Source organism: Pelmatolapia mariae, linkage group LG18, assembly GCF_036321145.2.
Source record: "Pelmatolapia mariae isolate MD_Pm_ZW linkage group LG18, Pm_UMD_F_2, whole genome shotgun sequence".
Lineage (NCBI taxonomy): Eukaryota > Metazoa > Chordata > Actinopteri > Cichliformes > Cichlidae > Pelmatolapia > Pelmatolapia mariae.
This window is the reverse complement of record NC_086243.1, coordinates 2,059,056-2,073,311: the sequence shown is the minus strand read 5'-3', so window position 1 is coordinate 2,073,311 and position 14,256 is coordinate 2,059,056. Positions and strand designations below refer to the sequence as shown.

The 14,256-nt window shown below is 42.6% G+C and overlaps 1 protein-coding gene across 4 annotated transcripts in view; it reads right to left on the bottom strand.

Annotated features, from left to right (window-relative positions):
• Positions 1–14,256, bottom strand: part of dlgap1a (discs, large (Drosophila) homolog-associated protein 1a) — a 174,806-nt gene that overhangs the window by 87,058 nt on the left and 73,492 nt on the right. For 2 of the 4 annotated variants that reach the window (XM_063460965.1, XM_063460967.1), the window contains one exon: positions 8,021–8,087. The exons of the other annotated variants lie outside the window; for them this stretch is intronic. The gene's annotated coding sequence lies outside the window, so the exon portion shown is untranslated. The remainder of the gene's footprint in view (positions 1–8,020; positions 8,088–14,256) is intronic. 4 annotated transcript variants of the gene reach the window in all.

Sequence of the window (14,256 nt, the reverse complement as noted above, 5' to 3'; positions counted from 1 at the left end):
TGTGTGTCTGGATTAAAGAATGTTAGCTACCGCTCACCGCTCGTCTGCAGGCTTTATTTAAGTGGAAAAACTTCCACAACATCTGCTAGCACACAAAATGACAACTGACTGGAGCACTAAGTCTGAAAGGGACAGTAACGGAGAGCACAAATTTAAACTAATGACCAAAGAAGGAGGGCGAGAAGATGATTGGAATAGAGTAATGACGTTAATATTGAGACTGCCAGTGTGGGAACGCGATAGTCAAAACCAATAGATAGCCAAACACCCAGGAAAGCAGGAAGATGAGTGATTACAGCTCTTCCTTACTGAACCTATGCATAAGCTTCATTACTGATGAATGAAACTGAAAAAAAGTAAAAAGAAGTTTTGTTAAAAAGCCAATCAGTGAAGCTATCCAATCACTAAAAGCCAAAATCATCACGTGTTTATGCACCCTGAGAGATAATTAGAACTATTATAGTTACTCTTAAGTATTGTTTAATTAATAATTAGGAATAATTAAAAAAAATGAAATAAATATAGACATAAATCTAAGGCACTGAGTTTAGTGTTTTCTGAAAAAAAAACATGTTAGTGGGAAAATTAGTTGGTGAGAAGCTAGCGAGGGATCGTGAAAAATGCAGCATAAAGAACCACAGAAAGATGATCGACGCCCTAATCAGAACAAGACTGTCATCAAAATCTGATGCCTAGTGTCAAGACTGTTCCTGAATGAATGCAGATTAACATTAACTGGTCAGTTCCACAAAGAGCTCTAAATATGAACTATAATAATCAAAACACACCAAGAGCACACTTTTTCTCAACAGTGAAATGGTTCAATTTATCCTGAGTCTTGAAGGTCAAATCTTTGGAGGTGTGTGTGTGTGTGTGTGCGTGTATAAACACACACACACGCACACACACACATATCTATCTATCTATCTATCTAGATAGATAGATAGATAGATGGATGTATTAAAACTGGTAACTGTGGATTCAGCCGTCAATCTATCATATTTAGATATAAAATATGATAGACTGACAGTTGAATCCCCCCACCAGCAGTCACCTCCTGCTGCATTTTTCAAAGAGCCATATGTGCCAGCCAGGCTGGGTTCTTGCTGTGTGTGTAGGCAGAAGGAGAAATGAAAATAGGGCTGAGATCAAGTTATTTTAGGCTAAATGGAAGCTGGCAAATAAAAAGCCTTTGAGTCACCCTCTGAGGGTGGATACCAGAAGTGGAGGATGACAGGATAATGTAGCCTGATGGGCATATATGTCGATACCAGGGCACAGATATTTTGTCATAGATATGAGACATATGAAGTTGTGTAATGAACCAATTGAAATTTACATACAAACACTACAACTTTTTATTTAAAAAAACAAAACAAAACAAACAAAAAAAGGTTCGTAAAGACTCTAGACAACCTGCTGAAGTTGAAACTGGGCATCAGAATGGAAAGAAAAGTGATTTACGTGACATTGAGCACGGTAAGGTTGTTGGTCCCAGACAGGTTGGTATTTCAGAAGCCGCTTAGTACCAGCTAAACAGGGCTTAGTATCAACTGAGCATTGTTTACACACCAGAGCCTACCTTGGTATTTTGCTGACTACGCCCATTTCTTTATGACTACAGTGTAATTTTGACAAAGGTCAAATGATATGAAAGTGGTTTCTTTAACATATCAATGAGTTCACTGTACTCAAATGGCCGCCACAGTCACCTGATCTTATTCCAACAGAGCACCTCTCTGATATCGTAGATTGGGAGATTCACATTATGGATGCGCAGCTGAAAGAACTGCAGCTACTGTGTCATGCTACAGTGGCTTGCAAAAGTGAACTTTCCCACATTTTGTCGCATTACAGCCACAAACATGAATCAATTTTATTGGAATTCCACGTGAAAGACCAATACAAAGTGGTGTACACGTGAGAAGTGGAACGAAAATCATACATGATTCCAAACATTTTTTACAAATAAATAACTGCAAAGTGGGGTGTGCATAATTATTCAGCCCCCTTTGGTCTGAGTGCAGTCAGTTGCCCATAGACATTGCCTGATGAGTGCTAATGACTAAATAGAGTGCACCTGTGTGTAATCTAATATCAGTACAAATACAGCTGCTCTGTGACGGCCTCAGAGGTTGTCTAAGAGAAAAGTTCTAGGGGGCCGAATACTTTTGCAAGCCACTGTATCATGTCACTATGAACCAGAATCTCTGAAGAATTAAGAACTAAGGTCTACCTAATGGAGTGGCCAGTGGGCATGTAACTTCAGACTTCTTGTTAATAAAGAACATGTCACGGCCAGGGGGATCAGCAGGGCACTGATCAGCTGTTTCTCTCACTCTCTCTCTCGCCGGGGCGGAATCATTGCAGGTTCAACGCCCTCAGCCTACGTCCCTCAGAGGAGGAAGCACCTGAGGCTCATTAATATGACCAGCATTTAAGCCAGGTGGTGAATGCTGTTCTTCGCTGTATCGTTGGTTTGACTCGCGTTAGTGTCATCAAGTTACCAGCTGAGTTTTCCCTTCGTGTTTCTGAGCATTGAATTAACGAACATTTCCCTGTGTACAGACTCCCTGGACTGTTTCCCGTGTGGTGAGTGTCGAGGAAAGAGAGCCTGATCGTGTGCATGGATTATCTGAAGAGGAGCGAGTGTCTGTTTCCCTAGATATCCCTGGAGCCCCGTCCCCCCACTTTTGTACGTAGCACTATCTCTGCACATTTGTATATACACTCGGTGAACTGTGTAAATAAATTGCTTGTGAAGCTTCCAACCTTGGAGTACTGCGTGTGAGTCCTCACGACAACCGTAACAGAATACTGTGGCAGGGTGTGGTTTGTGGCTCAGCTGCAGGAGAGAGGTGGAGCAGTGGGTTCAGTGTGTGGTGTCAAGGAAAGCTGACTCACACACCTGACCTCCATCATTGAATCATGTCTCCCATTTAAAAGATGTTGCTGAGATTAGAGAAGGGTGGTGTGTGGCAGCTGGAAAGCTGCTTAGACAGAGTTTGTGAAAATCTTCAACGCAAGATCTTCAACACACACCTCCAGTAGAGCTTCAGCATCATTCAGAGGGAGATTGGGGGCATTGAGTTCGACTGAACCAAGCTCAGCACCTCCATTGCCGAAGCCGCTGCACTGAGCTGCGGACGCAAGGTGGTTCGTGCCTGTCGTGGTCGTAACCCATGAACCAAACGGTGAACACCAGAGGTCAAGGGAGGCACTAAGCTGATGAAGGAGTCCTATTGGGCTTGGTTAGCCTGTGGGACTTCGGAGGCAGCTTTTAGGTACTGACAGGCCAAGCGGAACGTGGCACGGGCAGTGGCTGAAGCAAAAACTCGGTTGTGGGAGGAGTTCGGATAGGCCATGGAAAAAGACTTTTGGACTGCCTCGAAGAGATTCTGGCAAACCATCAGGTGACTCAGGAGGGGGAAAGTGGGTGCAGGTGGAGTGCTGCTGACTTCGACTGAGAAAATTGTCATACGGTGGAAGGAATACTTCAAGGACCTCCTTAATCCCACTGTCACGTCTTCCGTGGTGGAAGCAGAGTCTGGGAACGAAGGAGATGAATCTCCAGGGATGACGTCACTGAGGCAGTTAAACAACTCCTTGGTGGCAGAGCCCCTGGGGTGGATGAGGTCCGCCCTGAGTTCCTGAAGGCTCTGGATGTTGTAGGGCTGTCCTGGTTGACACACCTCTACAATGTTGCGTGGAGATCATGGGAGGTACCTCTGGATTGGTAAACCGGGGTGGTGGTTCCCAGCTTTAAGAAAGGGGACCAAAGGGTGTGTTCCCACTATAGGGGGATCACACTCCTCAGCCTCCCTGGGAAAGTCTATGTCAGGATGCTGGAAAGGAAAGTTCGTCCGTTAGTCGAACCTCGGATACAGGAGGAACAATGCGGTTTTCGTCCTGGTCATGGAACACTGGACCAGCTTCTTATCATCTCAAGGATACTTGAGGGTGCGTGGGAGTTTGCCCAACCAGTCTACATGTGTTTGTGGACTTGGCATTCGACCATGTCCCTCAGAGTGTCCTGTGGGGGGTGCTCAGGGAGTATCCGCCAGGGATGCCCATTCTCACCAATTCTGTTCATAATTTTTATGGACAGGATTTCTAGGTGCAGCCAAGTGGCGGAAGGCTTTCACTTGGGTGATCTTAGAATCTCATCTCTGCTTTTCACAGATGATGTGGTTCTGTTGGCTTCATCGGGTGATGGCCTCCAGCTCGCACTGGAACAGTTTTGCAACCGAGTGTAAAGCAGAGGGAATGAGAATCAGCACCTCCAAATCTGAGGCCATGGTCCTCAGCCGGAAAAGGGTGGAATGCCCACTCTGGTTTTTGGGCGAGTTCCTGCCCCAAGTAGAGGAGTTTAAGTATCTCGGGGTCTTGCTCACGAGTGACGGGAGATGGGAGAGGGAGATCGACAGACAGATTGGTGCTGCGGCTGCAGTGATGTGGACGCTGCACCGGTCTATTGTGGTAAAGAAAAGGCTGAGTGTAAAAGAGAAAGATCTCTATTCCCTACCCTCGCCTATGGTCACGAGTTGTGGGTAGTGACTGAAAGAACGAGATCTTGGATACAAGTGGCAGAACTGGGCTTCCTCCAAAGGGTGGCTGGCCTTTCCTTTAGAGATAGGGTGTGAAGTTTAGCCATCCGAGAGGGGCTCAGTGTAGAGTCGCTGCTCCTTCATATCAAAAGGAGCCAGTTGAGGTGGTTTGGGCATCTGACAAGGATGCCTCCTGGGCGCCTCCTGGGTGAGGTGTTCTGAGTATGTCCCACCGGGCGGAGGCTCCGGGGCAGAACCAGGACATGCTGGAGAGATTATATCTCTCGGCTGGCCTGGGAACGCCTTGGTGTTCCCCCGGACAAGCTGGAGGAGGTGGCTGGGGAGAGGGAGGTCTGGGATTCTCTGTTTAGGGTGCTGCCCCCGCAACCCTGCCCTGGATAAGTGGATTAAGATAGATGGATGGATGGATGTCTTGTGTATTCACCATTGGGAACAGTGTGAATGCGCATTCATTTACAGGCAGACCTTTGTTCAGAGATTCTATAATTATAACAGAATCATAGTGTTGTGCCTTTCTATATAATAGTGATTTAGATATTTGCTTGCAGCAAATAAACTGGAGGTTGTGCACATTTAATAAGCAAGACAGAAGACAGAAAGTGATGCTTGCACACTGTGATTATTGCTGACTTGTGTTCCTGAACATGAAAGCATAAAAACATTATTATTAGTAGATCAACTTTACACTCATTTTGTAGCATCAATTTCACTGCTTAATAAAACTCGTCTATGGTTTACAAATGGACAAACAGAAATATATATATTAAAACAAAAGAAAGCAAAAACACTGTAAGTTACTCTCACCTAAAGAATGTGGTTATTATAACTGCACTGCCAGTATTCTTATACAAAATGCAAAAACTGAAATTGAAATGCTCTCCAATTGTGCAACAATGTGTGTGTATTTCTTACAGAAATATGTGAAACTTTATTTTAAACATTTCAGGTGATTAACAAGGTCAGTGACATGCTGCTGTAAGAGAAAAGCATGAAGTTGTGCCACTGTGCTTAAAAACTATTGGTATCCCTCACCATTATTGGCAACATCACAGTTATGTCTGCTTATTTAGGTTGTCTGCTGCTAATCTTAGAATATCACTTTTGTGATTTGTTTCAGTATTCTGCGCTTTAAAAAGGGACATATAGGGACATTCCAACTGGTACATGTCCCACAAATAAGTGTCCAATCTACAGTATCTATTTAGTTATTTAGATAGGTGTAAGTACAACAGCTCTATGTGCTGACAGGAAAGAGAATTAATAGTCGATACTGCTGTGAACCACCTGTATTTTTTTTTTAACTCTGCCCTCTGGACATCTCTGGTAAATTGCTGGAGTAATTTTAAGGCCAAAGGTAAGAGTGCACAGACTGTTATTAGCATCACAGGAGATTCTTTTGTCACACATTAGGTGACCATTCAAACAGCTCTCCGATCCCCACAAAAGAGCAGTGACTTCCAAATCCTGGCCCAAATATCCTCAATATGCCTGTGATTTTTACACATCTTTGACAAGCAGCCCCCCTCATCTCTACCTGTCTCTAAAACGTTCTTATTGAATGCCACAAAGGATTTGTCTGATTCTTAAATTACTGTTACAATCCAGTTTTTAAAAGTATGCATTTCAGAGTATGTTATTAAAATTGGTGTTAAGGCATCTGCCAACTTTGTGAGGTCATGTTGAATTTATAACAAAGAGTAACTTGCCGCTTGTATCTGCAATCTCGTTCTTCAGAATCAGAATCATCATACTTTATTAATCCCTAAGGGAATTATGTGGATTATAGTTGCTATTATGTGGGTTACAATTATATAATAGTTCATAGTTTTTTCGGTCACTACCCACAGCTCGTGTCCATAGGTGAAGGTAGGGACGTAGCTCGACCGGTAAATTGAGATCTTTCGCTTTTACAACAGGCCGGTGCAGTGTCCACATCACTGCAGCCACAGCACCAATCTGTCTGTTGATCTCCTGCTCCCTTCTCACGTCACTCGTGAACAAGACCCCGAGATACTTGAACTCCTCCACTTGGTGCAAGTACTCGAAAACTGTAAGTCATTCTCACAATTCAAATAGAAGTCTGAACATTTTCCATTTTCCACCAGTCTCAGAAATAACATCCACATGTGGAAATTAATACACAAGAATATTTTTTTTCTGTATATTGTATCTATTTATTAGATTAGATTGAAATGGATGAATGAAGAACTGTTCACTGTTCTTCATTCATGGTGATTACAGTATAAAGTGTATCCATCTATTTTTCACTTTTAGGTTTTATATTTTAATGGGTGAAGATGTTTATGAGTGAAAGCTTTCAAAAGAATGGGATATTCAAGGCATTTCATTTTATCTATATTAATATTTATTAATCACAACAAAAGTGCCCTCAATGCGCTTAATATTATAAGGTAAAGACCCTACAATAACAGTGGTAAAATCTTCTACAGCTAACTATCCAAGTCAAAGTTTTTATGACACTAACTCTTGGTGCCACTCTGCAATTTAGCGAAAGGGGCGTGTTTATAGTTCAAAAGGCTGAAATGCATTATATTGTATGTGTGTTTTTGACTGAGAAAGAGAGTGAATCCCCTTTACTTTCTCTTTCCATCTTTGCATAATGCTTCCCCCCAAAAAAAAACAAAATAGAAAAGCAGTGTCACCATGGTAACCACAGTCATATTTGACACAGAAATAAGCAAACAAAAAAGTATAACTCGCAAGTGACATTTGTAAGTCATTTGTAAAATGCAAGACTGACAACATTCCTGATTGTCAGTGTTGTGTTCAGGTTTTCTGGACTGGATAAATGAAGATAAATTTTGGACCCCTTTGTGACCCACTCATCCAGCTGCTGCAGGATTGAAATTTTTTACTGAAATATTTCTGTTATATACTTGCATCAAACCAAACCAGCATAACTTTTAGTTGACATAAACTTAAGTTGATTGATAGTTTATCCATGCATCTAAGTAATCTTATGTGCTAATAATATTTACTTTAAATTCCCTTCAAAGGTGTTTGTACCAAAGTAACTTGATCAGTGTAACTTGATTATGACAAACAAATTAAGCACACTATGTACACTTATACACTTGTTCTTTTTGTGTGACTTGTCAGACTGTATTATTGTCAGCTCTTTACCTCACAATGTAAAGTGTCTCAAGGTGACTATTTGGTGATATATATAAATAAAAATTAATTGAACTGAACTGAATAGAGATCATAATCTCTGCCTACCAAGTCACTAAATCAGTTTTTTCTTTTCTGTATGTTTACTTGTTTCTTTCTATATAGAAAGCACAGTACAAACTGCTTTAAAAGAGCAAAAGAATAAAGCAAAAGTATCAAATACAGGAAATAAAAAGACAATTCAAAGCAAATCAAAATCTTTGTTATCATAAAAGTGTGCTTTAAGATATGACTTGGAGAAAGTCACTGACTCCACCGACCTGATTTCCTTGGGCAGGTCGTTCCAGAGCCTCGGGGCTCTGTCCCTTTTAGTTTTCAGGTGGACCCCTGGAACAGACAAAAAACCTCTACCTGAGGATTTCACGGTACATACAGGTGCATATGAGAGCCTATAGGTACTAGTTAATATCAGTAATACAAATTGTGTAATTTAGACATTACTCTAACACAATCCCATTAATAGTTGTGTGACACTGCAAACCCATCGCGCATTGTAAAAAGTAATTTGTCAGGATTTTCCTCCCTCACTCTGACACTCCAGGTTCAGTTCAGTTCAGTTCTGCAGATTGAAGACTCAGTGTAGTATTACAGGAGTGAGCCCAACACTGTGCTCACAGCTTTGAGCCATCTACCACTTGTTGTGATAAACCTTCCCCCTTTCATTCCAAATATATTAAAAATCCTGACAGAAACTATTACAAATCCTTTAGGAGCTACAAGAAATAATGGCATGTCACAAAACATAGAAAATCTGCGCTCTGGGCCTATGTAAGATGGTGGTAGAGGTGGGAATGGTGGAATTTGGCATCCCAAATTATCTCTCTCCCGGCTCACCAGAGAAGTAGTTTCACCATATCTCCACGCTTTTAGGAGGTTAAGCTGATACCCCTGTGTGGCTCCTCCCCTGTCCGACTGCGCCACTTCATACTCAACATTACCCACTCGCCGTGTGACCACAAAGGGTCCTTGTCAGTTGGTGAGTAACTCTGCACTAGTTTGGTGGACCAGGGTCTGCATACAGCCCAAGTCCACCATAGCCTGACGTGTACCCCCCAGGCACCTGAACAGAACACTGCCATCCCTTTTGGACTGAGGGAAGGTATTGGGGGCCCGGCGACGCAGAACACCTGACCCACCTCCAGTAACAGACACTCGTGGAGGAGGTGTCCCGTACCATCAACACTCATGCCCTGACATCTGTACAACCATCAGTGAGTCAGGTGCAATGCCCGCAGCCGCCGGGACCTGGGGAGCGACAGCAGAGAGGAATGGATTAGTATTACATCGCAGGCACTCCTCAGCAGCCGGAGGTGTTGGGAGACTGCTGGAAATCCTTTTCCTCTGGGCCAGAATTTGGCGTTGCCTCCCACCCCACCCCCATCTATAAAGTGCTCCAGCATGATCAGGTCGAGCAGCTGTGCTTCTCCCGGTGAAAGGCCAATCTGCAATCACTCCATCCCACAGCAATTGGGGATAAGCGAAGGGTCGGTTCTTCACCTCCATATAACCCCCCCGGTGCTGCTGGACCTCCAGGAACAGACCCGCCTGGTCCGGGATAGCCTTGCAAACACCATTTAAGTCATACCTCAACATTGAGAATTGACATCAGGGTGATTGCAGTTGTGGCCTTGAGAACCTCCAGAAAGGATTGTGGATCACCCCCCTTTGGTCATCCTGTGCAAGAACAGCGGAGAAGAGGCACCAGAGCGACCAGGTTTTCGAACACTTGTGTCTGCCGCTCAGCCTAGTCATGCAGCACCTCTAGCTGCTTGCACTGGGCCGCTCCCTGCTCCCGGTGCATAACCCCCAGCTCTGCCAACAACTGAGCCAGGGCATGCACTGACTGCACAGTCTGTGGATCAGACATCTTGCGGCCCTGGGTATCGGCACCACTGTGAACAGTTAGGACCCAGAACACACACAGCAGCTGTGAGAACTCTTTTATTGACTATGTGCACGTTAGCATATGCTACTTCCGGTGCGGAAACTCCTGTGGGGAGCTTTGTTTCCGGTGTCCTATTCGCGCCCTGTTTACGGTCCAAAACAAGTTAAGCAAATGAATGAATCAAGCGGCGATTTACATTTCTATAGATGTCTTGGGCATTTACCCAATATATCTGTAAATGATGTTCATCGACTTGTCGATATTTTTTCCCCAGCGCCTCTCTTTTTCTCAAAAGAGAAAAGGGATTCAAATGTTATATTTCTCAGTATCTGTAAACAGCGGTCCCTCGTTTATCGCGGGTGTTATGTTCTAAAAATAACCAGCGATAGGTGAAATAAACCAGCCAATTTTATTTTTTTGACGGTGCAAAACGTTTCGTCAACATACAGTACTGCACTTCAGAGTCACACTGCTAGCGATCGATGTGGCGATTGTGTACTGAACAGGAGAGACGTCACGGAGGAGATCGTCTGCAGCGATCAGGACGCAGGACACAATGTGATGTAAAAAAAAAAAAAAAAAGCATGCAAACTTGCACTAAAAAATCCGCCAAACAGCGAGGTGAAAGTGAACCGCGTTATAGCGAGGGACCACTGTAATTTTGAAGGTAAGTCACAACATACCCTTCGTAAATACTAATGTATAGAAACCCTTACCAGCAATCATTCATTTTTTGTGTGGCTTTTTTTCACGGTTTGTTAACATGCTGTGTAGGTGTGTACTTGACTAGCTGATATCGACATAACGGGGAAACATCTGGTTTGACTATTCTTCACCTGTAGTTTGAATGCTGAACATTTGCCTGTTTAAATCATAAGACCAGTCACTATACAGAGATGTGCTTCTGAAGGTGGACGATGTGTCTTCTGATTTTGTAATGCAGTTCTGCTTGTGTTGAGTGATGTAAACAACTGATCGATCTAAACTCTTTAAACGTCAAAATTGATCATTAGATTTTTTATGACACAAAAGTGATGAGTGTTCCCACCTTCTGCTCTTTGTAACTTACCGTTTTCGAGTTTTGGACATGATTTTGGAGTATATCTTCGCAGTAGCGATTGACCGCAAAGTAAAGCTACCGGAAATGTACAACCCCACATCCGGTCTCAAACCAGGAAGTTAGCATTTTCTCGTGCACAGGGTCAATTGTGTGTTGTGCTTTGCCGCAGCTTTCAAGCTGTCACAACCTACACTTCCCTCTCCTCTTCGGCGTCACTGAAATAGCATGAGCGCAATTACTTAAGTGCTTTCAGCTGCCCTAACAGCCTCCCTGGCACTGTCCCTCGAGCCCGCTGCACCTCCCCTCAGAACACACCTCCACCGCAACTCCATTGTCCATTCATTTCAGACACTGTTTACTGTGGGCAAAATTGGCCTTTTAAACACCAAAATAGGGTTTGATGTTGTTAGTAAATTTGGCCATATTGTTCTTCTATTGATCTTTCTACTTCTGGTCTGTCTTCCTGTTTTGTTTTACTTAGGAGATTGTGTGTTTCTTCTACTCTTTTTTTATCTTTATTTTTTTATCAGTGATTACAGGTTTGCCTTTATTCATTTAACCTGCCTCCATGACTACTCTCCAGTGGAAGTGGCAAGCTGTAACTAGATGTAGAGTAGTGAGTCCACTTCAGCTGATCTCAGATATTTATATTACTCCATCTCTCAGAAGGTCTGACCATGATCTGTGCATAACTTTATGACTGCATTACAAATGCTTCACATAAGGAATGCAGTCTAATATGAGGCGTTTCCAGGGAGAACCCATGGTTGCTTGGTGCTTTCACTGTTGGACTGTTCAGGTTTCAATCTCCTTTAATATAGATAAAGATAAAACCAGCTAACTATAATCAGGATTCTGTAGTTTTCCCGTTGACAATGGGCTGGTGTACAATCCTTATACAAGACGCAATATACAGGGACCACAATATGCATAAAGTATGAATCAATTACACTTAGTCAAGCAATGCAAACTTTGCAATAATAATTCAAATGTATATAGGCGTTTAGCATTTTAGAATTCATTTCTCAAATGCTAAATCATATAAAAACTTTGTCTGCTTTGGATGAAGCAGTGGAATAAATTTCAGAGCACCATAGCATCAGCTTGTTCTTTTATCCAAAATTATACATTTTCTTCCACTCAGCAGCAGCCTAATAATAATAATAATGATAATAATAATAATGATACATTTTATTTATAGGTGCCTTTAAGACCCTCAAGGTCACCTTACAATAGCACAGAACAGTAGCAATAATACAATATAGAAAAAACATAGCAAAATAAAATTCAAACATAAGGTGGACTTAGACAGAATCAGGTGTATGCAATTCTGAATAGATGGGTTTTGAGACGTGATATAAATTGGTGAGAGAGTTTGTGGTCCGGAGATCTGGTGGAAGTGCATTCCAAAGTCTTGGGGCAGAAAAACTAAAGGCTTTGAGACACATGGTAGTCAGGCGAGCAGGTGGAACAGACAGAAGGGAAGCTGAAGAAGAGAGGAGTGTACAAGGGGGTGAGTATATATGAGAAGATCAGATAAATATGGAGGAGCGCCTCGAAAGTAAGAAGCAGGATCTTGAAATTGACACAGAGGTGAACTGGAAGCCAATGGAGCTGTTTAAGAACAGGTGTTATATGTTCAGTGGCTCTAATTCTGCATACAATATGAGCAGCTGTATTTTGAACTAACTGCAATTTATGGAGAGATTTATGAGGCAGACCTCATAAGGTCTACCTCATAGATTTACCTCATACCTCATATATGATTTACCTCATACCTCATAGGTCTACCTCATACCTTTATGAGGTAGAAGAGAATTACAGTAATCTATACGAGATGTGACAAGAGCATTGACAAGTATGGCAGTACTGTTTGGAGTGAGTGAAGGACAAAGGCAGTTAATATTACGGAGATGAAAATAGGAAGACCGAGTGAATTATATGTGCTGTGAAGGACAGAGTACTATCGAGGATGACACCAAGACTCTTAACCTGAGGGGAGGGTGTGACAGCAGAGTTATCAATGGATAATGAAAGACTTCTGGTTGGGACTTTAGTCTGTTTTGATTTGGTGCCTATTAAAATGAATTGTTTTATTGCCATTAAGTTTAAAAGCCTTAACATGAAATTTCCCCTTGTGGGACTAATAAAGGTATATCAAATCAAAAAAAGTTGTGAGTAAACCAGACCTTGATTTCACTTAAACAGTCAGAAATGGGAGAGTAGCTGTGGGTTTGGAGGATAGGTAGAGCTGGGTGTCATCTGTGTAGCAGTGAAACTGGATGTTACATTTCCTGAAAAATTATCTAGGGGTAGGAGATAGATAATAAAAAGTAAAGGACCCAGGACAGAGCCTTGGGGTACACCGGAATTAACTGAAGTAGATCGTGATCTGTGAGTGAGTAATTGAACAAACTGTGAGCAGTCAGAGAGATATGAGGTAAACCAGGTGAGTACTGTACCATTGATGCCAATAGATGCTAATCTATGAAGAAGGATGCGGTGGGAGATAGTATCAAAAGCTGCTGTAACATCAAGAAGGATGATGATGGTGATGAGTCCAGAGTCAGCTGCAACCAGAAGATCATTAGTGATTTTTAGTAGGGCTGTTTCTGTACTATGAAATGAACGGAAGACAGATTGAAACTGTTCGTACAAGTTATTTCCAGTGAGATGTCTATGAACCTGTGTAGCCACAATCTTTTCAAGAATTTTGGCTAGGAAAGGCAAATTTGACATTGGCCTGAAATAATTTCGATTGGAAGGGTTTGAACCATTATTTTTCAGTATTGGAGTTATTGTTGCAGTTTTAAGAGAAGATGGAACAGAACCAGATATAAGAGAGGAGTGTACGATATTAGCAATCAGTGAGCCAAGAGAGGGGAGTGAGAGTTTAACAAGATTAGTCGGCAGTGGATCAAGTTTACATGATGATGACTTTAACTTAGTAATTATGGAAGATAGCTGAATAATTGTAGGAAGTTCAAATTTGGATAGAGAAACAAGGACACCCAGGCCTCCCTCTCCCCAGCTACCTCCTCCGGCTTTTCCAGGGGAACACCAAGGTGTTCCCAGGCAAGTCAAGAGATATAACCTTTCAGTGTGTCCTGAGTCTGCCCCATGGCTCTCCTCCTAGTGGGACCTGCCAGGAACACCTCACCCAGGAGCAAGCACTCCACCCTTTTCCAGCTGAGGACCATGGCCTTGAATTTGGAGGTGCTTGGAGTTGTGACAAGTTTCTGAGACCAAATAGACACTTTCTGCCACTTGGCTATGCCTAGAAATTCTGTCCATAAAAATCATGAAGACAATCGGTGACAAAATCCATCCCTGGTGGAGTCCAACACCCACTGGGAATAAGTCCAACTTATTGCCATGGACCAAGCTCTTGCAATGGTTGTAAGGATCAAATGACCCTATACTCACCCTAAAATGAGATCCGATGGCTCTCTGACCTTAGTATTTGTCCCTGAATACCGGTTCTCAGGGACTTCTAACTCTTCATGACCCATGTTAGGGCTGAGGTATGCAATATGTGACCAGCAGTGAAA